Source organism: Ictidomys tridecemlineatus, chromosome X (genome assembly GCF_052094955.1).
Source record: "Ictidomys tridecemlineatus isolate mIctTri1 chromosome X, mIctTri1.hap1, whole genome shotgun sequence".
Lineage (NCBI taxonomy): Eukaryota > Metazoa > Chordata > Mammalia > Rodentia > Sciuridae > Ictidomys > Ictidomys tridecemlineatus.
Genome location: NC_135493.1, coordinates 77,934,534 through 77,956,687, shown reverse-complemented (window position 1 = coordinate 77,956,687; position 22,154 = coordinate 77,934,534). Strand labels below are relative to the sequence as shown.

General features: G+C 38.3%; 1 protein-coding gene and 1 pseudogene across 1 annotated transcript in view; both read right to left on the bottom strand.

Moving 5' to 3' along the window:
• The window catches only part of Pbdc1 (polysaccharide biosynthesis domain containing 1), a 346,698-nt gene that overhangs the window by 182,271 nt on the left and 142,273 nt on the right, over positions 1-22,154 (bottom strand). The window lies entirely within an intron of this gene.
• On the bottom strand, positions 14,416-15,309 carry LOC101971745 (cell division control protein 42 homolog pseudogene; annotated as a pseudogene).

Here is a 22,154-nt window from a genome sequence, read left to right as displayed (position 1 = left end):
AATAGTTGCACTGTGTGTTCAAGGGGAACAGTGTTGCCTACCAGTAGGGGAGAGACTGGATCCTGAAAGCACTTCCAGAGGGAGGCTTTATCCTGAGCAAGAGGAGGGGGCAAGAGGGGGGAGGGATGGGGACTTTCCTCAAGGAGAAGCCATAGGCAGATTGTCAGTCACTTCTCCCTAAACGTATATTTTCAAAACCACCTTGGGATAATTTGGCATAGATAAATATCTCTGTGTCCACGTTCTTGGTCCACATGCCCTTTGCCTGGTGTATAGGAAAAGCCAGGAGAACCACTGTGTCATCCCAGAGGGGACTGTGTGTCCCTGGGCAGGCTGCTTGTCCTCCTGGCTTCAGGTCTTTGTGAAATGGGGAGCTCCATCCTGGTCTCAAAGGGAGGCAGATTAAGCCAGAGAGGAAGGTCAGGCAAGGTCATCAGGAGCCCTGGACTGCACAGCTCTCACCCAGCATGTGATTTAATTCCAGGCCCCTCCCACTTGTCAGCCTCAGTGACTTGTCAGGATTGAAAATTGAGGAGTGTTGGACTCCTGGGAGGCTGACCTCAGACCCCCCATAACTTTGTGTCCTCAAAACCAATAATGAGAACCTGAAGAGTAGAACTTTCTCTCTCCCCCTGGATTACTTCTTGGGAAGGTGTCTAGTACAAACCTTTTCCTTTGTATAGGATGTTTTATTTTCCCAGGTAAGCTCCACCTCCCACTGCCTTGGCCCTGGGGCCAGTGTTTATGGGCTTCTAATCAGCAAAGACTACCAATTAGCTTAGTTAGAGTCTTCTCTTCTTCAATCTTGGACCTCTGCATTTGCTGTGCCCCTCCCAACTCAGCTCCCCTCATTTCAACTTAGAGAGCAGAGCTGCTGGCTTCATCGCCATAGCAACCAGCAGCTAGGGCCAATTAAGCCATGGCTGAATCATTAGACACCTAAGCTGATTACAGAGTCCCAAATATTGGCTGAAAGGAGGAAAACAAGGCAGGTCCAAGCTGCAGAAAAGTGGGCAGCAGAGCTGCTGAGTGCCCCAAACCAATGCCGACCTGGAGTCCAGGGAGGCACAGGCTGAGTGTCAACAGCATGGTGCGTGCCCTCAGGCCAGCAAGGGGCACTGCTCCCCTTTGCGCTCAGGGAGGGAATTCAGGATTTCTCCCTGCCAACATGCTCCAGACAGAAATTGAGGTCTGGATTTTTAATTAAAATTCCACATAGTAGGCAGAATGCATTCCTAAATTCCCTTGAGTCCTAATCTGGTGGCACCTTTCCTTATCTTGCAAAGTACTCTGTGGCCTTTTCTCTAATGAAGAAAGCATTTCCTACTTGTCTGAAGCCCCCTTGTTCCAGTCAAGCCCCCTAAAGTCCTGGCCTATGTTTGTGGGCTTTTAATCACAAAAGTCTCTCAATTAGTGTAATTAGCATAATCAAATTCCAGGCCCCCCTCCCCAACATGGCCAACACTCCAGGTTTCCTGCTGCCTTTTATTTCATTTACTGATGAAAGGTCTTGGCAGGATTGCCATAGCAACCAGCCACCAGGCAGATTAGGCCAATGTGGGTCTGGACACTGAGATGTAGAGCTGATTATGGGTCTGGAAACTGGGGTGGCCGAACAAGACTACTGGAATTAAGACAAAGAGCTTTTTAACTGGAGAGAGGGGTGACTGAGCTTCTCAGGACTTCGGCCAACTTCCCCTAGTCTCATCTTTGTCCCCCACCCCACAGTGGGCTTCAGCAAAAGTGGAGAAAGAGAGAGCAAGAGTGAGGGGGCGTGTCCACTATTGGGATGTTCACCTGGGTTTGGCCATGGCCTCAAACCCATAGGGTGAGCACGGTCTTCCCCCCGGGCATCTCCAGGTCCTATGAATTTGCCTGGCACACTGTAAGTGCTCTTGAAGCGTCATGCCCAGCAGTCCTACCAGAGAGAGCACTACTACTGAAAAACACTTCCTAATGCAGTGCATCCTTCTGGGAAATGACTGTAAGGAAGACCCTCTGCTATGTGCTATGAGGCTCCTTTCAGTCCTACCAGCCTGCTCTGGTAATGATGGTGTGATTACTTGGAGGCAGGGCTCAGGAGGTGTTAATCACTAATAGGCTCAAGTGCATAAGGCTCTTTTCACCAGCAAGAAATTCCCCCTCCTACTCAACTCCCCCCTCTATATTCATAGGCTCCCACTCATTTACACTGAGATAGCAGAGCTTCTGGCCCCTGCCCGCATCACCATAGCAACCAGAAGCCAGACAGAGTAGGAGAGTGTGGCAATCACTGGACACCCAAACTCAGCTTACTGAGGTGTATGCTGCAGATGGACTGGCTATGGACACGAAAATACATTACCCCCCCTGGGGAGAAGAAGTGCTTATTGCTCCCAAAGACCCACCCTCAACCTCATCAGGCAGGTAGTTAGAGTAGGTTTTGTCTCCTTTGTGGTGTAAGCCCTGTATTTGGACCATGATATGTGTCCTTGGGCTCCATGCTGTGAAGGCTCACCAGGCAGCAGACACCTCCACAGCAGACCTTGTTACCAAGCAAATACATGGAAGCGAACATAAGCTTGGAATATGCATTCCCAAGACTGTATCTTCTGCACCAAGCCATGTCAGAGAAAACGCAGGGGGATTTGCTGCAACCTTGTGGATTTACTGAGGTCACTCTCTCCAGTGAGGACGCTGCAGTTCACATTTTATCCTCTGTTGTGATTGAGAGAGGAGGTGTGCCACAAAGGCTCATGTGTGGGATAAAGCAAGAATGTTCAGAGGTGAAAGCATTAGTTTGTGAAAGCTTTGACCTAATTAGTGGAAGAAAATACTAGCATGCATTAACTGGGTGGTAACTGTGGGCAGGTAGTGTGTGGCTGGAGATGTGGGTCACTGGGGACATGCATTTGGTATGCAACTTTTGTCCCTGGTCTGCAGAGCTCTCCTTCTTCTTCCTGGATGCCATATTCTAGGCTGCTTCCCTCACAATGTCCTTCACCATGAAGTAGGCATCACCTAGGCCCAAGTCTATGGGGTTGGCCCATTGTGTGCAGAATCACAAAACCATGAGCCAAAATAAACTTTTTTTCTTCTAAGAGGTGGCTGTTTGTTCTTTTAGTCAGTGTGACCAAAAAAAAAAAAAAAAAAAAAAAAAAAAAAAAAAAAAAAAGCTGACTACAGCATCCTGTCTAAGCAAAACTCCATCTAGTACTCAAACACCCAGTCTGAGATAATGACACATTTAAAGACAAGAAAGTTCCCAAATGTTTACAAAACTTCCCACCTACCTACAGCTGTGTGTAGATAATCTGCCTACCATCTGGATGCTATGGGTAAACTCTCAACATTCCTCTCACAACTCACCCTCAGTTTATGATGCTCCCAGTTTTCTCTCCCACATCACAAAATTATGCTCCTCTACTAGGTGACTCTGGTCTGGACTGAAACATTCTGCAAATTGTCTCATCTTAGGAAAAAAGAAAGGAAATAATGAAAACCCTACCTTTCTTTCAGGTCCCCCTCCATCTAGCATATCGTCCTCAAAGATCACTGTGTCTACTAGGATTACACAACTTTTATTTGTATTTTTCTTTAATTCTCCCCAATTAAACTTTTCCCCCCACAACTGCACTGAAATGGGGTCTGCACATAACCTGTGTGTAACTAAAGCTAGTTGTCGTTTCTGGTCAATAGGGGGCAATACTGGTCTGACTTGACTGAGGAGTGGAAATTGCCACTATTGATCACTTCCTCCTTCTCTCAATACTTTGCTCTTGTGGTTGACAGCACATTTCTGTGTCGTGGCTCTCCCTCTGCCTCAGTGTCTGCCCCTTTGTAGGGTCATGGCTCATTCCTTCTTATCTCATTGGCGTGTTCTTGTGGTTGACTCTCTGATATCTTCTCTGTACCTATGCTCATTCTTGCTGATTTGGATCTTTACTGTCCCCAAATGTCTATAAGATTAAGTATTGGTCCCCAGCTCAGTGCTATTGGGAAGTGATAAATACGATGAGGTGTGTACTAGCAACCAGTGTTCAGAGCACTGGAGCATTCCATCAGAGACATCTGGGAGCCCAATGCCATTCTCCTTCTCTCTTTTGCTTCTGGGCCATGAGGTGAGTGGTTCTGGTCCATCACGCACTCCTGATGTGTGTGTTGTGCTGCCTCCCTGAGGCCCAAACTGTGGGGCCAATTGATCATGGATAGAACTTTCCAGATTTGTAGGCAAAACAAACCCTTTCTTTTTTTATATTCATTATGTCAGGTGTTCATTAAAGTGATGGAGAGCTGACACTCTGCCTTAGATTATACACAGATTACGCCTTTGACCTTCTCTATATCAGAGGAATCACACATTAGTATTTCAAGCCCAATCTTTCCCTCTAGTCCAGGCTCACATGTTCAATTGCCTACTCAGTCTAACCACTTGCACCTCCAATATTCAGGCCCAATTCAAATATATCGTTCAAAAAACTGAGGCCCTGAACCCCTGTCCATCACACCTATTCCCATCACTTCACCCATCCAGGAATGTCAACTCTCATCCATTTCCTTGCTCAAGCCAAAACCTTGAGGGCATCTTTGGATTCCTCTCACCTTCACTGTTCATTCATGAGTGCTTTCAGTTATGCCTTCCTTAGAAACTCCAATACCCACAGTGCTCATCCACTTGAATCTCTCTGGTACGCTGTATCATCATCTGTCACTCTCTGACGGCAATGGCCTCCTCACTGGATCCTCTGTTATTGTGTTGCCTCCTAAGTGTATCTTACTGAAACCATATGCTGGGCCCCTCATACAGATTCTGTCACTTCTCTGCTCAGAAACCCCCTTTTATTTCCTGCCGCACACACCCTAGGACCATCCAATACTATAAAATCCCATTCACTTCTTTATCGCATCTCCTGTTAGCCTACCATTTCTGCAGAAACTCCAGCCACACTGGCGCTCTTCAAATGCCAGGAAATAAAATGTATGGTAAAGAGGGAAGACACATTGGTACTCTAAAGACCTGTGATTCTCTACAACCCATGAGCAGCCCAGGGCTTCTTGCATGCAGAGTCCATTGGAGGCTGATGAGGTGAGAAAAGGTCAGACTAATTGGGACCCCCCAGCCAAAGGACTGGATTCTAGAGAGTGTACAGCCATGTACAGGAAGGTGCTTATTTTAGTCAGCTATGTCATTGGTACCAGAATATCTGACAAGAACGACAGATGAGGGAAAGTTTATTTTGATTCTGGGCCTAAGATGAGGCAGCACATCATGGCAGAAGGGCACGGTGGAGGAAAAGTGCTCAAACCACGGCAGCCGGTAAGCAGAGAGAGGGGAGGGAAAGGGTCCTCAGGGAAGATGAACCCTTCCAGGGCACAGCCTGTCTTCCACTTCCTCCAGTTATGTCCCCGCTGCCTATAGTGACCACCTAGTCAGGCACTATAGCTAGGATGGACTGATTAGGCTAGAGTTCCCACATTCCAATCATTTCACTGCTGAATGTTCCTGTGATAACACAGGAGCTTTTGGAGGACACCTTGTATATGAATCATAGCAATCCCACCCAGAAAAGTCACTTGTATGAACAATTTTAGTCGAGTCACACATTCTCATCTACTCTGCAATCCCATCAGTAAGTTCCACACTTATATACATACATGTAAAGACATGGTTTCTCCCTCTACTCTTCACATAAGAGATTATACAGTTTCATGTGCATCGGAGAGTTTTTTCCCCAGGACCACCCCTACACTTGTGGAAGCATATTTGGTTCCAGTGACCCTGCATTTGGATGATGGGACTAGTATGTTGTTAGGTGGCAGGGTTTATGCAGACACATGAAGACCTTCATGTACAGATATAGAAGCACAAGCACATGCACAGTTCATCCATCCAGGACAGTCTTCCAGTCCACAGTGTGTGTTGCCCTGATGTAAGTAAGATATTAGGGAGTGGTGAGGACTGCCTGCCTGTGTTCACCAACAAAGGCATTCATTTTCAAAATATTTATGTAACAAATGAAATTTATCTTTAAGAGAAGTCACCCCCAATATTGTGAGTTTTCCACTATGAATGAAAGCAAAGAAGGATCTGATCAGACCAGAGTTGAAGCTGCACAAAAGTATTTTTACAGAAAAGTCTCTGCATCCAGTTGCACTAATGGTGCTGATTATTCTTAGCTCCGTTTTCCCTATTGTTTTCGAGACATGGGACCTGGTCACTCTTCCTATTCTCCATATAATGTTGCAACATCTACCAAGAGATGTAGACTGTTAGAATCATAAGCTGTAGCATGGAAATAGCGATTGGATAGGGATAGGGGTCTTGGTTTGGAGTGTTAAACCACCATAACCTTTGACCTCTGGCATTTCACCTCAGTTCCTGAAGCTTTGGTTCCCTGACTTGCAAAATGAGAGGCTCAGGTGGTGGGGAGACAGGAGCAAGCTATATGAGGTTCCAAGTATCATGCAGGTCTAACATTCTCAGAGCCAGTGAAACATTGGTTGATGGGAAACACCCTGGCAGGCCTGGAGGATGGGAATTGCACCTCTGCAAAAATGGATCAGACAAAATTGCAGTTTCTGTGTAGCCAACTGAGGGTGAGTAAGCCAGTGTTTTGGCTTCCAGAGCAGAAACCACCTGGGACTTCTCATAGGTAACTGTCAAAATCTACCCAAGCAAGAGAGAGCTTCAGAATTTGGGAAGTAGCTGTGTTGAAGAAGACTCCAAGCGCCAGCTCTGGTCAGGGAGGTCATTGCATGACTCACCTGCAGCAGTGTGGAGGTTAAAAGTAACAGGCTGCAATTGCTGCTGGCCACTCCATCACTGTGCACACCCCTCCCTTTTCTCTGGAGGAGCTCTATGTGTAGCAGAGGTAATGTCAGAGATGGAGACCAGTTTGCAATGGCTGAAACCCTGAAGGGATCAGTTTGGGGTTGTGGGCAGGAGGGAATCTGATATCTTTTTTGATAAATCCCTCAAATTCCTTCCAAGCAATTTATCTGCTAAGAATTTTCACCCTCATGCATTGAATTTGTAGGGTTGCATTTTTCCTACATACTCAGTTCTTGAACAAAGCTTTTGCACAGCACTGTCTTTATTCTCTTCATTTCTTTTCCATTGTTGTATTAAAAACAAGCAAACAACCAAATCCTGGTTGTGCCTCTTTGAAAAATAATCAGTGAGGGAGGAAAAGCATCATTTTGGCAAATTAGAAATTAGCAATTTGAATTGAAACCCCAGTGGTAGGAACTCATTGACTTAACTCTCTGACCCTAATAACTTTTGGATCCTGAAGTCAGGTTGCAAAGTCACCATTATTACAATGGGTAAAGGACCTCAGGTGTCTGGTCGTGTTCTTTCCCAAAGCCTGACCAGAAACCTGCTTTGATATGCAAGAAACAGGCAGGGATGCTTCCCTCCCACTGGCCAGAGTCACAATCAAAAATCATAAAGCCCACTAGTATTTCCAGAGTCCTAGACCTCTGGTGCATTCTCACTGCCTCATCAAGCACCTTGGAATTTCAAGGATGGACCTAGGGGTCTCATTCAAATCCCAGATGAGCCCCTCTCCAATATAATTCAGGAAATGCTGTCTACTCTTGAGTCCCAGAGAGTCCAGATCCTCCATGACCTTGAAGCACCTTGTGAACTTGAACCAGTGGCCCATCTTGTCCATAAATCCTGATAAACTGTTTCCTGCATCCAACTCCAGGACAGGGTGTCTACCATCTAACACCACAAAGGTCCTTCTCATTCATCCATTGCTTTGTGTACTCAACACACAGTTCATGAACCATTTTGGACATGGCAGTTATTGCACAAGATACTGGGGATGAATGGGGGCCTGAACCTCCCTGTGGCCTTGTCCTTCCAGTAGTCTCACCAGGTATAATACTGATAGTCACGCTGAGCTCTGAGAGTAAAATAGAAGCAGCAGCATACCCAGGAGGGACCAAAAGCATTCCATCTTCATCCCTTCCTCCACCCTCCACAATCATTTGTGGGTCCTGAAGACTGAATGGTGGTTCTGGAAACCCCATATCTACATAAAGATATTCCCTGTGGCTTTGCATTTCAGCTAATTGAGTTTGGATATCTATAGCACAATAGAATGAACTCCAGAGCCCTACTGCTTACGTCTCCCACTAAACAACTGTCAAGCTTGGATCACAGAATGTGTTTGCTTTTCACCAATTCTTTAGGGAATTTTGAGTTTCCCCTTGAGTCTCTGTGGAATGTGATCAGGGGCTCTGGGAATAGCCACTATTCTCCTAAAAGATCACCTCAAGATGTTGGTTCTCTTTTTCTTTCCACCAAAGATTGCAACTCCTTCCCCATGATTTTCTGTCAGTAGCTTCCTGTATGCATGTGTGCTTATCAAAAAGAGATGGATGTGAGGGCACATGACACCACCAGGGCTAAGCACAAGCCCCTTATCGAAGACATTTTGACACTCAATTTCTGGCTTCAAATTTCAGATCTCAGACTACTTTGTGGTAAATTCCCATTTACCTCCAAATTCTGTTTTGACGTCTGAAACCTTGAGTTGAGTCCCTCTACAACCACTGACCTGCGAGTGTTTTAGAAGCATCCAGACATACCCCTTTAGACCTTTACTGTTGTATCAGTCGCGTTCTTTGGGTTTTCCATCCTAGGATATTGGCTGCCTCCATTTCCTGACAAGTACAATGCTCTGAAATTTAAAGCCCAATGCCAACTTCTAGATTCTATCCCTACTGGTGACTCTGAAGCCAGAGAACACTGTGGGCCTCTTTTTGATCAGTACAGTGCTGTGAGGATTTCAGAAGTCATGGAGAGTACAGGTCCAGAGATCCTGTTTTATAAACTGCATTGCAATTCAAAGTCCATTCTCTACTCTGTTTGGGGTTTACCCACCCTGCCTGCAGTCCACCTCAGCCTTTTTTCAGACAACTCTCCTGAAGGTATTGGCTTAGAGCCCAGTGCATGCCTGTTGCAAGGGCAACATTTTATTTTGACATTGGTATATTTTCCCCTGTGCTGTGAAATAGATTTTTTATTTGATCACTATTGTCATTTCTAGGTATGTCCATTTTACTTTTTATCTTTTATTAAACAACTAAATTATACATTCTCCCTGCTGTCAGATCCATCTCTTTGTAGTATCTTCTCAAATACTCTTGTCAGTAGCTTTTGCAGTATTATCTTTATTGATTGTTATAGTTTGTGTGTGAAAGCTTATTGATGAAACCTCCTAGTCACTGCATTGACATTTGCCTCAACAGAAACCCTTTGCTCCTTTACCAAAGTCTGTTTTTTTTTCTCTCTTTTTCGTTTTTTGATGGTGCTGAAGTTTTGAACCCTTATACATGTGAGGCAGGCACTCTACCAACTGAGGTATATCCCCAGCTTATACTAATCTGGTTTCTAAGCAGAACTTTGTGTGGTCCTCTTTACCCAAATCCCAAAAAACACGAACAATTATATTTAAAAATTATAAATTCTCATAGGAGATATTGTTATTGTTCATCATCTTCTCATATTGACTTTAATTTCCTTATATTTTGTACCAATATATTTATTAATAAGCATATATTTTAAATAAGATTTTAAAAAGTGTTTTTGGGAACTAGGGATTGAACCCAGGAGTGCTTCACTACTGATCCATATCCCTAGCACTTCTTATTTTTTATTTTAAGACAGGTTGCTACATTCCTTAGGGCCTCACTAAGTTATTGGGGCTGATTTTGAACTCATGCTCTTCCTGTTTCAGCCTTCTGAGTCTCTGGGATTACAGGCATGCCCCATTACTATTGGCAAAATTTAAATTTTTGGTTTTGGAATGGGGATTGAACTCAGGGGCACTTAACTACTGAGCCACATCCCCAGTCCATTTTTGTATTGTATTTAGAGACAGGGTCTCGCTGAGTTGCTTAGCGCCTTGCAGTTGCTGAGCCTGGCTTTGAACTTGTGATCCTCCTGCCTCAGCCTTCAGAGCCACTGGAATTACAGGCATGAACTACAGCATCTGGGAAAATTTAAATTTTTAATAATAAGATCTAAAATAATATTGTTTTGTTCCAAGAAGCAATACCCATGAAAATGAATTTATTTATTGTACTACTTTGCATTGTATTGCAAACTTGCCCTCTCAAATTGTGTTTGTATAAGTAAAAACTAGAATGCATTACTCTGGGATTGCTCTGAGAAATAGACACTATTAACCTACAACTTTTTTTTCTGACCCTGAAGGTATTCCCTCCAGGAATTGTTACTAAGTCAATGATCTTTCATAAGAACAAAGTTTTCACTGCTCTAAAGTTTAGCATAGTCTAGACTTGTGAAATCATTTCAATAATCCAATAGGTCAGAATTATAGCACATAGAATTTCTTCCATTGAATAGATAGCAATACCATATAAAACAATCCAACTATCTTGAGTGCTAATTAAGTAGGTTAAAAATTTATACTCAGTATGATCCCATTTTTCCTGACATTTTAATATGAAACTTATTTTGAAACCTACACTCAGCAAGTTTAACTTGGTTGTATAGTGGAGCACTGATACAACCACCACCTAGAGACTGCACATTATCTTTCTTTTTTTATTTGTTCTTTTTAGTCATACATTACAGTAGAATATACTTTGACATATCATACATACATGAAATATAACTTCATATTTTTGTGGTTGTACATCATGTGGAGTTACACTGGTTATATATTCATATATTAATATGGGAAAGTTATATCCAATTCATTCCCTGAACTTTATCACATGTATATGTATCTAAGTCCATCCATTATATATTCCGAAATTCACATTAATTTTGTGTTGCTTTTTAATGTAAGCTATAGGAAACAGTATTTTCTGACTCAGATAATACAATATAAATGATTTACTAGAATTTCCTCATAGTTTCTTTTTTCTTTTGAAGTAAAATTTGCATAGAGAAAATGCCCAGATCCTAACTGTATTATCTGCTGATATTTGACAATTGTATATACATGTGTAACTGAAATCTGTTAGGAGTATGAAGAACTTTACCTTCTTGGGAAAACATTTCCTCATGTGTATTTTCAATACATTTCTTCCCCCCTTCATTTGCAGGCAAATTTTGGTCTGATTTTTGGTTTTATAAATTAGTTTTTCTATTTCTAGAATTTCCTATAAATGATGTCTTATAGCATTTCTTCTTTATGTTTGGTTTTATATATATTGGTTTTAGATGGACACAATACCTTTATTTTATATATTTATTTCTTTGTGATGCTGAGGATCGAACCCAGTGCCTCACACAAGCTAGGCAGGCCCTCTACCACTGAGCTACAACTCCAGCCTCTCTGTTTGTCTTTTCACTAAGCAAAAGATTTTTGAGATTCATAAATTTTATTTTGTGTATGCATATATTTTTCCTTTTATTACTGGGTTATTTTACATTGTGTAGGTATACCTGAGTTGAGATCTCATTGTATAACTGTAAAACAAAACAAAATTAAATGTCAAAGCAACACATTGTATCTTTTAAATATGTACAAATATTACTTCAATTAAAAAATGAAATTAATTAATAAAAATGAAGCAGTACAAAAACAAACTTGTGGATTTTTTAAAATATTTTTTTTAGTTGTGTATGGACTCAATCACTTTATTTGTTTTTATGTTGTGCTAGCTAGGATTGAGCTCAATGCCTCACACTTGTGAAGCAAATCATCTACCACTGAGCCACAACTCCAGCCCAGAAACCTGTGTTTTTGAAAAGAGAAAAATATACTGTAATATGCTACATCCAAGTATTGACAACAGTAATTTGTAAATGATGCCTTTTTTGTGTCATTGATTAAACTGATCTCGAAAGGTACTTACTCCTTTAGATAGATGAACTTAACTTACTATTTGTAATAGTTTCATGTATATATGATTTTTTTGTTAAATTCTACCAAATGTTGTCATTGCTATACTTTGCATATTAAATATATCTCAAAATCCTATGTGTTAAAGAGTTGGTTCCCACTCCATGATGCTATTACGTGGTGATGGAACCTGTAGAAGTTGGGGCTCAGTGAGAGGAACTTAAGTCATTTAGGATGTGCCCTTGCAGGAAATACTGGGACCTTAGCCCCTTCTTCTTCCTCTCGTTCACTTCTCAGCTGCCTTGAGGTGAACATCATCATGATGTATTTCCTTGCCATAGGTCCAGAAGCAATGGAACTAAGTAACCATGGAACAAAACCTCCAAAACTGTGAGGTAAAAGAATTCTTTCCTTTTTTGTTTTTTGCTGAAAATATTTATTTGTTTTTATTGATGCATTATAATTATATATAATAGTGGAATTCATTGGGCATATTTGAACACAATGAAGTTTTATTAAGTGCTTCCTTTTAAAATTTTATTACCTTAGGTATTTTACTACAGCAACAGAAAGCTGAATAATAGTAATTGAATTGAAGTTGAAGTTAATAGAGTTAATGAGATGTGAACCAAATATTGTAATATCATTCCTTTAAACATTCTGTGCCAAAGTATGTGTCAAAAAAATCCTGTGTATAACACTCAGAGTGATAGCTTAGGTGTTTTAGTCGGGTTAGATAAAATTTATTAAAGGACACATTTGTTGAAATTAATCTATCACAAAACTTATAACACTATGCATCAACAGTGCACTACTGATGTACAAGATGACCTACATATCAAGAAAATAGAATTGAGTGTAAAAAAGAAGCCCATATATTTATAGTCAAGTGATCTAAATTTTTTAATTGTGGTAAAATATATATAAAATTTATCATTGTAACCATTTGTATGTGTACAGTTATGCGGGTATTTGGTGCATTCATATTTTTGTGTACCTATCACCATAACTCATAACTCTATTAATCTTGCAAAATGGTATCTCCACATCTATGACAAAATAACTCCATATTACTCCCTCTGCCCACCTCTTAAAATCCTCCATTCTATTTTCTTTTTCTATGAAGTTAACTACTCTTGGCATCTGACATCATTAGAATCATATTCCATTTGTCTTTTTATGACAGGGTTATTTCATTTAGCATAATATCCTCAAGGTTCATCCATGTTGTAACATGTGCCAGATTTCCTTCCTTATTAAGGCAACAAAACATTTTATTGTATGTATACACATATAATATGAATATCCATTCATCCATTGATTACCTCTTTATGCTATTGTGAATAATACACCTATGAACATGGGTATTCAGGTATCTATTTGAGTTCTTGTTTTCAATTTTTGGGTATAAATCCAAAAGGTGTATTACTGAATCATATGGTAATTCTACTTTTAATTTTGATGAACCACTATACTCTTTTCTTGTGACTGTACATTTTCACATTTCCTTCAGCAGTGAACATTGTTTTAATTTTTCCACATCCTTGCCAACAGTTGTTATTTACTGTTCCCCCTCCCCAGGTGCTGAGAGTTGAACCCAGGCCCTCATGCATGCTAGGTAAGCACCCTATCGCTGAACCACAGTGTCAACCCTATTTCCTTTTTTTTTTTTTAATAGTGGTCATCTTAATGAGTGTGTGGTGGTATCTCATTGTGGTTTGATTTGTATTTCTTTAATGATTAGTGAAATTCAGCATCTTTTCAGATACTTGTTAGTGATTGTCAATCTTAGCAGAAAAATCTATTAAAGCCATTAGTCCATTAAAAAAACACAGATATTTGTTCTTGAGCTGTAGACATTATTCATGTATTCTGGATATCAATCCCTGATCACATATGTGAAAGGCAACTATTTTCTCATATTCTGTGTGTTGCCTTTTCATTCTATTCTTTGTGTCTTTTAATTCACAGATGCCTTTAATTTTTTGAAAGGTTTTTGTTTAATACATCTGAAAAGGATACATATAAAAATGAAACATGAAAAAGCACTTGTTCTATACTAATAAAACTTCAAGAAATAGGATTTGGAGAAGGTAGAAAAGATTGCATAAACGTTTTTTAAAATTGGAAACCATGACCAAAATAAACTGATAAAATCCTTAATAACACTTAATGAGTTTTCCTAAGGCTTTTCCCATGATTTTTATTAAACTTAAGAGCCGCATCTGGCTGCATTATGTCCATAAAATACAAAACAGGAATAAGAGCATTTCCTTGACTAGTCACCTTGTTAAAGAACCTATCCCACTCCTAGCTCTTCAATGATGCAGGCCTCCATCCCTCATGTTTCTTCTATATACCAGGTCTTTACCTGGATTCTGAGAATACCATATCATACACTATTGAATTGCAAATCTATGTTAAGCATATAAAACAATGACTGGGAAAGATTTTTAAATTACTAAATTGATCCATTAAGTAGATTTCAAAAAGTGCAATGTTCTTTTTCACTTATAAGTGAAATAAATTAGAAATTAAGTTTTAGTCATTTTTACATCAGTGTAACCAAAAGACCCGACAAGAACAACTTAAAGGTGGAAAAGTTTATTTTGGCTCCTGGTTTCAGAGGTTCAATCCATGGTCAGTTGACTTCATAGCTCTGGGCCTAACATGAGGCAGAGGAGGGGTAAGACAGTGGATCCTTCTGATCCACTTTCATGTTTCATTCAAATCCTGTTCAGGGCATTTGTCCTTATCGCAAAACAGAATTTTAATTTTTAATCTTTAGTTTGATTTAAACATTGCTTTTTGTATGATGCCAATGTCAGCTCTGCAGAAAGGGCTCTGGAGGGGCATGCAGAGCAATATATACCTATGACTCTTCTTTGGTTCTTGAGGCTAATATTTGTTCATCCAACACATTCTTTAGGCCTTTCTGTGTGAGTGAAGAACACTTCACATACTTGCAAACCTTCAGATCACAGGCCAGCTTTTCATCAGTCTCTGAAGTGATAGGCTTTTGTTGGTTTTTCGTTTTTTTGTTTGCAAGTTTCTCAACAGTAGAGGGGTCATCTCTGAGATCAATTTTAGTCTCAACAAGCAAAAGAGAAGTCTTTAGACAATAGTGAGTTACCTTACACACCCACTTTTCTTTCACATTTTCAAAGAAGGATAGAGAGACCAAGGAAAAACAAACTAGAAACATCTGTTTGTGGATAACCCAGTGGTCATAATCTGTCAAAAACATCTTTCCCTGAAGCATCAAAAAGTCCAAGAGTATATGGCTCTGCACTAATTATAACAATGACTGCATAGTTGTCAAAAACTTTTAGTACATATTCTGATGGAAATTTGTATGTTGTAACAAATTCCCCTTCCTCTGACATGTCTTACCAATGGCATAATCACCCACAACAATGCACTTAATTGTTTGCATTGCTGAAACAGTTTTGTGTATACTTTATTTAAAATTTGATGTTGACCTCAGCTTCTCCACAGGGGCATTGGCAGTACTCAGATGTTTTTAATTTTGATGTAGTAATTGATTTTATTTATAATTTCTTTTTTTGTATATGGTTTCAAATAAAAAAAATTGCCAAATTAAATGTCAAGAATCTTTCTATCTGTTTTTGAATTATAGACTTCCTTTCAGCTCAGTATTAAAAGACAACCCATCTAAAATCTGGACAACACTTTAAATAAACATTTTCCCCAAAAGATATTCAAATTGCAAATAAGCAAATGAAGAGATGTTCATCTTAGAGTTATAAATTAGGAAATTGCCAATCCAAACCAAAGTGAGCTATTCCTTCAAGCATAATAGAACAGTGATAATAAAAATGTTGGTGAAAAATGCTCTACATCACTAATCATCAGGGAGATGCAAAACAAAACAATGACATATCATTTCACCACAGTTAGTACAGTTATAATCCAAAATATGAAAAATGATAAATCTGATAAGAATATGGAGAAAGGTAGTCTTACACAGTGTTAGTGAGAATATAAATTAGTAGAGTCACTGTAGAAAACAGTATGGAGTTTCCTCAAGAAATTAAAATCAAAAAGGATATATGATCATTCCTACTACTGGATTTTTTTATACCTTTATTTTATTTATTTGTTTTTATGTGATGCTAAAAATCTAACCCAGTGCATCACACTCTATCAACTGAGCTACCATCCCAGCCCCTGTTACTACTGGATATTTATCCAAAGGAAATAAAATCATTATGACAAGAAATAGCTTCACTTCCATGTTCATTGCAACACTATTTATTATAGTAAAGATTTGGGAACAACCTTAAGTGTCCACTGATGGATGAGTGGATGAAGAAAATATGGTATATACATACAAATGGAATATGAGTCAGGCATAAGAAAGAACAAAATTCTCTAATTCACTTGTAATATGAATTGAACTGGAGATCATAATGTTAATTGCAATAAGCCAGACCCCTGAAGACAAATACTACATGATTTCAAATTCATATGTAGAATCTAAATATGAAGTGAGCAGAATAGTGATTACCAGTGATTGGGAATGTAAGGGTACATAGGAAAATGTGGAGAGATTACTCAATGAGTACAAAGTCATAGCCACCTAGGAGGAAAAAATGTTGGTGTTCTAGGTGATTATAGTTAACATTATTGTATCATATAATCCAAGTAGCTAGAAGAGAGGAATATGTTCTATCACAAAGAAACGATAAATGTTTTAGATTATGGATAACCTGAAGTATCTTGATTTAAGATAGTTTAAGAAACTTAAAGTATCTTGATTTAAGATACTTTAAGATTAAGATTATATACTGACACAATGCATAAGTGTACCAAACATTACACTGTACCACACAACATGTACAATTATTATCTGTCAATAAAAAATTCAATAAATGAGAACACACATACACAACAGCAGCTAAATTTTTCTAAAATCAGAAATATCAAGTGCTAACAAGAGTGCTGAAAAACTTCCATATACAAGCATACTTCAGAGATATTACAAGTTTGGTTATATACTATCACAACATAATAAATATTGCAACAAAGTGAATTAGTTGAATATTTTGATTTCTTAGTTCATGTAAAAGTCATGTTTGTTTTGTAGTTTACTCAGTGTGCAATAGCATTGTGTCCAAAAATCAATGTACACATTAGTTAAAAAAATACTTTTTTGCTAAAAATGCTAACAGTCATGTGAGTTGTTGGAAAAATGACACCAACAGACTTGTTTGATGAGCAGTAGCCACAAATAATAAATAAATAAATAAATAAATAATTGGGATATTTATGAATTGGGATCCTCACACATAGGAGATAGGAATGCAAAGTAGCATATCCCTTTTGGAATCAGTTTGCCAATCCCTCAATAGATTAAATATAGAGTTTACATATGACACAGAGTTCCACTCTTATTTATATACTCAAAACAGATTAAATTGTATGCTTACAGAAAACACTTTTACATGTATAGTCATAGTAGTACTATTCATAATATCTAAAACCTGGAAGCAACTCAATGTCTGCCAGTTGAAGAATGGCTAACTGCAATTTTAGTATTTTAATAGATAGAGTTATTAAGGTTATCTGTTTCTTTTCAGTGATTTTTGCTAGTTTTCATCATTATAGGAATTGGTCTATGATTGGAGTGTGCCCTTCCCAAAACTCAGGTATTGCCAGTGTGATAGTATTTAAGAGGAGATTATATCCATAAGGGCTCCTCTCCTGTGAATGAGATTAGATGTCCTTATAAAAGAATGAGATAAGGGTGTTCATGTCTTTTTGCCCTTCTGTCTTCCACCATGTGAGAACAGAACATTCCTTCCTTCTGTAGAACCCAGCATTCAAAGAACCCATCTTTGGAGCAGGGGCCAGACATTAACTAGACAACAAATCTTCAGGAATCTTGACCTTGGACTGCCCAGTCTCTAGAATTGTGCAAAAATCGTTTTTATTTTTTATAAATTATCTAGTTTGTGGTATTTTGTTATAGTAATACAAAACAGACCAAGATATATTCTATTTTGTGCATTTTATAGGTATAGAATTGTTCATACTATCTCCTTATCCTTTTAAGATCAGTAGTGAGGTATCCTCTGATATGGATTTTCTCTCTCATCAATTTTATTAATCTATTCAACAAACCATGTTTAAAAAATTACCTATTGTTTTCTTATATTAATTTATTATTTTTTTCTTGAATTTTTATCATTTTCTTTCTTATGCTTATACTTAGATTTTACTTTCTCTTCTTAATGTAGAAGTCTAGGGTATTGGTTTTTAGATCTTTCTTCTTTTCATATAATACATCATTTCTACTACTGGGATATTCCTGAATTGGGATATATATATATTTCTTTCCAAGCACTGGTTTAGCTGCATATCACAAATTTTATACATTCTATTTTATTTTTCATTTAGTTGAAAATATTCTTTAATTTCCCTGAAGACTTCCTTTTTCACACGTGTTCTATTTAACTTCCAAATATGTGAGGGTTTTCCAGATTTCTCTCTGTTATTGATTCTAGTTTGATTTTATATATTTGCCTGAGACTATGCTTCATATTATTTTTGTTATTTTCTATTTGTCAAAATTTCTTTTATGGTCTAGAATATGGCCTATTTTGGTGAATATTTTATGTGAATTTGAGAAGAATGTGGATTTTGCTGTTGTTGGGAGGGCATTCTATAAAGGTCAGCTAGGTCACATTGGTTGATTTTCAAAAAATAACTATTTTGTTTGTATTTTTTGTGTGGTACCAAGGATCAAACCCAGTGTCTCATGTGCTGGGCAAGCAGTCTACCACTGAGCTACAAGTCCAGTCCCTCATTGGTTGACTTTTTTTTTTTTTTGGTACCAGGGATTGAATCCAGAGGCATTCAATCACTGAGCCACATCCCCAGCTCTATTTTGTACTTTATTTATATTGCTATTTTTGACACAATACCTTTATTTTATTTATCTGGTACTGAGGATCAAACCCAGTGCCTCACACATTCTAGGTGAGTGCTCTACCACTGAGCCACAACCCCAACCCTCATTGGTTGACTTTTGAAAGATGTTTTCATTGGACATAGAATGTTTCAAACCTTAAGAGATATAGTCACTTTCATGGTTTCTAAAGATAAGGCTGCTATGATTCTTATTATTCTTCCTCTGTAGGAAAGGTATTCTCATCCCTGACTAACTGCAAGATTTTCTCTTTGCCTTTGTTTTTTGGCAATGTGAATATATTATCTCTATGTTTGTGTGTGTATGATACTCTTCAACTTATAATGGGGTATGTCCCAATAAACTCATTACAAGTTGAAAATATCATAAATGGAAAATGCATTTAATACACCTAGCCTACCAAAGATCTTTGCTTAGTTTAGCCGATCTTAAAGATGCTCAGAACACTTACGTTAGCCTGCAGTGGGGCAAAATCATCTCATTTTAAGCCCATTTTATAATAAAGTGATGAATGTCTTGTGTAATTTGTAAAATACTGTGCCAAAAATGAAAAATAGAATGGTTATATTGGTACACTTTTGCACCATTGTAAAGTAAAAAAAATCATAAGCGGAACCACCATATATTAGGGATAATTTTTTATGTTTTTTTTTGTTTTGTATTGCATTTCCTGCTTAACATTCTCTGAAATTCTATTTTTTTATTTTGATACTGGGGATTGGACCCAGGGTGCTCCATCACTGAACTACATTCCAGGATTTTAAAATTTTTATTTTGAGACAGGGTCTTATTAAGTTGCCCCAGCTGGCCTCAAAATTCTCCTGCCCCAGCCTCCAAAGTCATGTGAAAAGCTTGTCTTTAGTGTTTGGTAGTAATTTTGGAAACTTCTCAGTCATTATTTCTTCATATTCCCTCTGTTCTATCCTCTCTCTTCTACTTCTACAATTCTAATAATAGACATGATTAGATTATTTGTTATTGTTCCATAGCATTTGCATATTCTGTCCTATTTTCCTACTTTTTTCTCTTAATATTTTAGTTTGGGTAATTTTATTGACTCAACCTCAAGGTCAGTAATTCTTTCCCCACCTGTGGTGAGTCTACTTTTGAGCCCAATAAAGATATCTAATTTTTATGTGCTTTTGATTTATGACATTTCCATTTTATTCTTTTTTATTGTGTATATTTAAGTCGAACAACATGATTTTTTATATACATAGATGGCATGAAATGATTACTATAGTCATCCTAACTATTTTATTCTTACAGTTTCTGTTTTTCTGCTGAAAGTATTGATGCAATCATGCATGGCTTCTAATTTTGCCATTAGAACTTTTAACACAGCAGTTCCAGTCTTGGAAAATTGACATTTTCAGATGGCTATTTCTGTTGTAATATGCTATCCTGTACATTGTAGGATATTTAGCACCATCTCTGGCCTCTATCCACTAGATGCCAGTAGCACCTCTCCCATTAAGACACTAATAAATGCCTCCAGATGTTGCCAAATGTTCCCTGTGGACAAAATTGTCTGCTTTTGAGAACCAGTGCTTAAACATGTTAATCATAGTTGTTTTAAATTCCCTTTATGATAGTTCCAACAGCCACGTGATATATGAGACTGCTTTAGATGATTTCTTTGTCTCTTCAATCTGTGTTTTTTCATGCTTTTTGGTAAGCCACAAGATTTTTTGTTGTTGAAAGATGACCATGAATACAATTATACATACTGAGATCAATTTTTTTTACTTTGATATAAGCATGCTTATCCTTCTTCTGGTCCTTTGGTGTGGGGGTTTGTGTTGATCTAGTCAGGAGTTGGACTAGGTTTGAAATTTGCTTAGTTGCTATAGTTGCTATGGTTACCAGAGTTGGAATTTGTTGCTATGGTTATCAGAGTTGGATTTTGTTGTTGCCATGGTCACCAGAGATTTCAAAATCCTCTAGTGATACCTTGTTTTTGTTTCTCCACTTGGCTCCGGATCTTGCTTTTGTTTTTCTTCCCCATAGAGTCAGTCTCTTGACATTCTCCCAGATATTCTATCCTATATTTGTTCAAGGTTTGTTAGCCTGGTTGGGGGCAGGGGCAAAAGTGGGCATTCTCTAATGTTCTTTTTAAGTTTCAATCTTAGGCAAGTATTTTGAACCTGGGTTTGGGGGCATGTTCTTCATGAGTATTACTACTCTTCCTCCAAATATAGATGCCTCTAGAAAAATGAGTGTGGATGCAGTTTCTATCATGATTTCCATTCACCCCACACAAATGTGATGGGATTCCATCCATTCCCTTGCACATAAAGTCTTGTTGTATAGTGAAGATGTTGTATAGTCTAACATATGTGTTAGACTAGGTAGATTTTGGCAATAACTGTTGCTCTTTTCCTCCAACCAGAAATATGGGAGAACATTCTTACAATCTTCCTTGGTATTCTCTGTAGGATTTCTGGAGGAAAGGACTATAAAGAGGTAGAAAATCATTTGAGCTGGATTTCAAATCGGAAGCCTGGCCCATCCTCTGTCACTGAGCTACAGCCCCAGTCCCAGCTCCAATATTTCAATTTTAATCGTCCTAAAGCTTATATGGTGTTCAGTGGCATGTGTTTGGGGGTATACAATGGTTCAGTCCTATTATTCTCTGTAGGCACCTCCCTCCAGATTCATGTTAGTTGTCTGCCCTTTGACTTCAGTTCTCTGATAGGCTCAAGGAAAATTGTTAATTCATATTTCATCAACAATTTTTATTTTATATGTTGATGTTCTTTCCACATTTCTATATCTTCCAGTGTAATTCAGAAACTGCTGTTAATAAAAATAAAAAGGATTTATTTTTTCATTTATTTGGCACTGGGGATTGAACCAAGGGGTGCTCTACCACTGAGCTACAGCCCCAGCCCTTTTTATTTTTATTTTTTAAAATTTTGAGATGTTCTCACTAAGTTGCTTAGGGCCTCACTAAGTTGCTGAGGCTGGTCTTGAGTGGCCCTTAATTCCTTTGTGTAAATTTATATTTCTACCTGGTATCATTTTCCTTTAGCATGAAGGATTTTATTTAACATTTTCTAGTGTACATCTGTGAATGATAAATTCTACATTTGGTGTCTGAAAAAGTCTTCATTTCACCTTCAATTTTTTGAAAGATATTTTTTGCCAGATTATACAATCTACATTGAGAATTTTTTTTTATGGTAGTCAGAGCTTATACTAGTCAGGGTTTTTCAGAGAAACAGAACAAATTAGATGTGTTTGTGCCTGTGTGTACACACACACTGAAATTGGCTCACATGATTATGGAGGTTGGTGAGACTAAAATCTTCAGGATACTTCAGCAGGTCAGAGCCCCAGGGAAGAGCTGATGTTGCAGTTTAAGTTTGAAGTTTTTCAGGCTG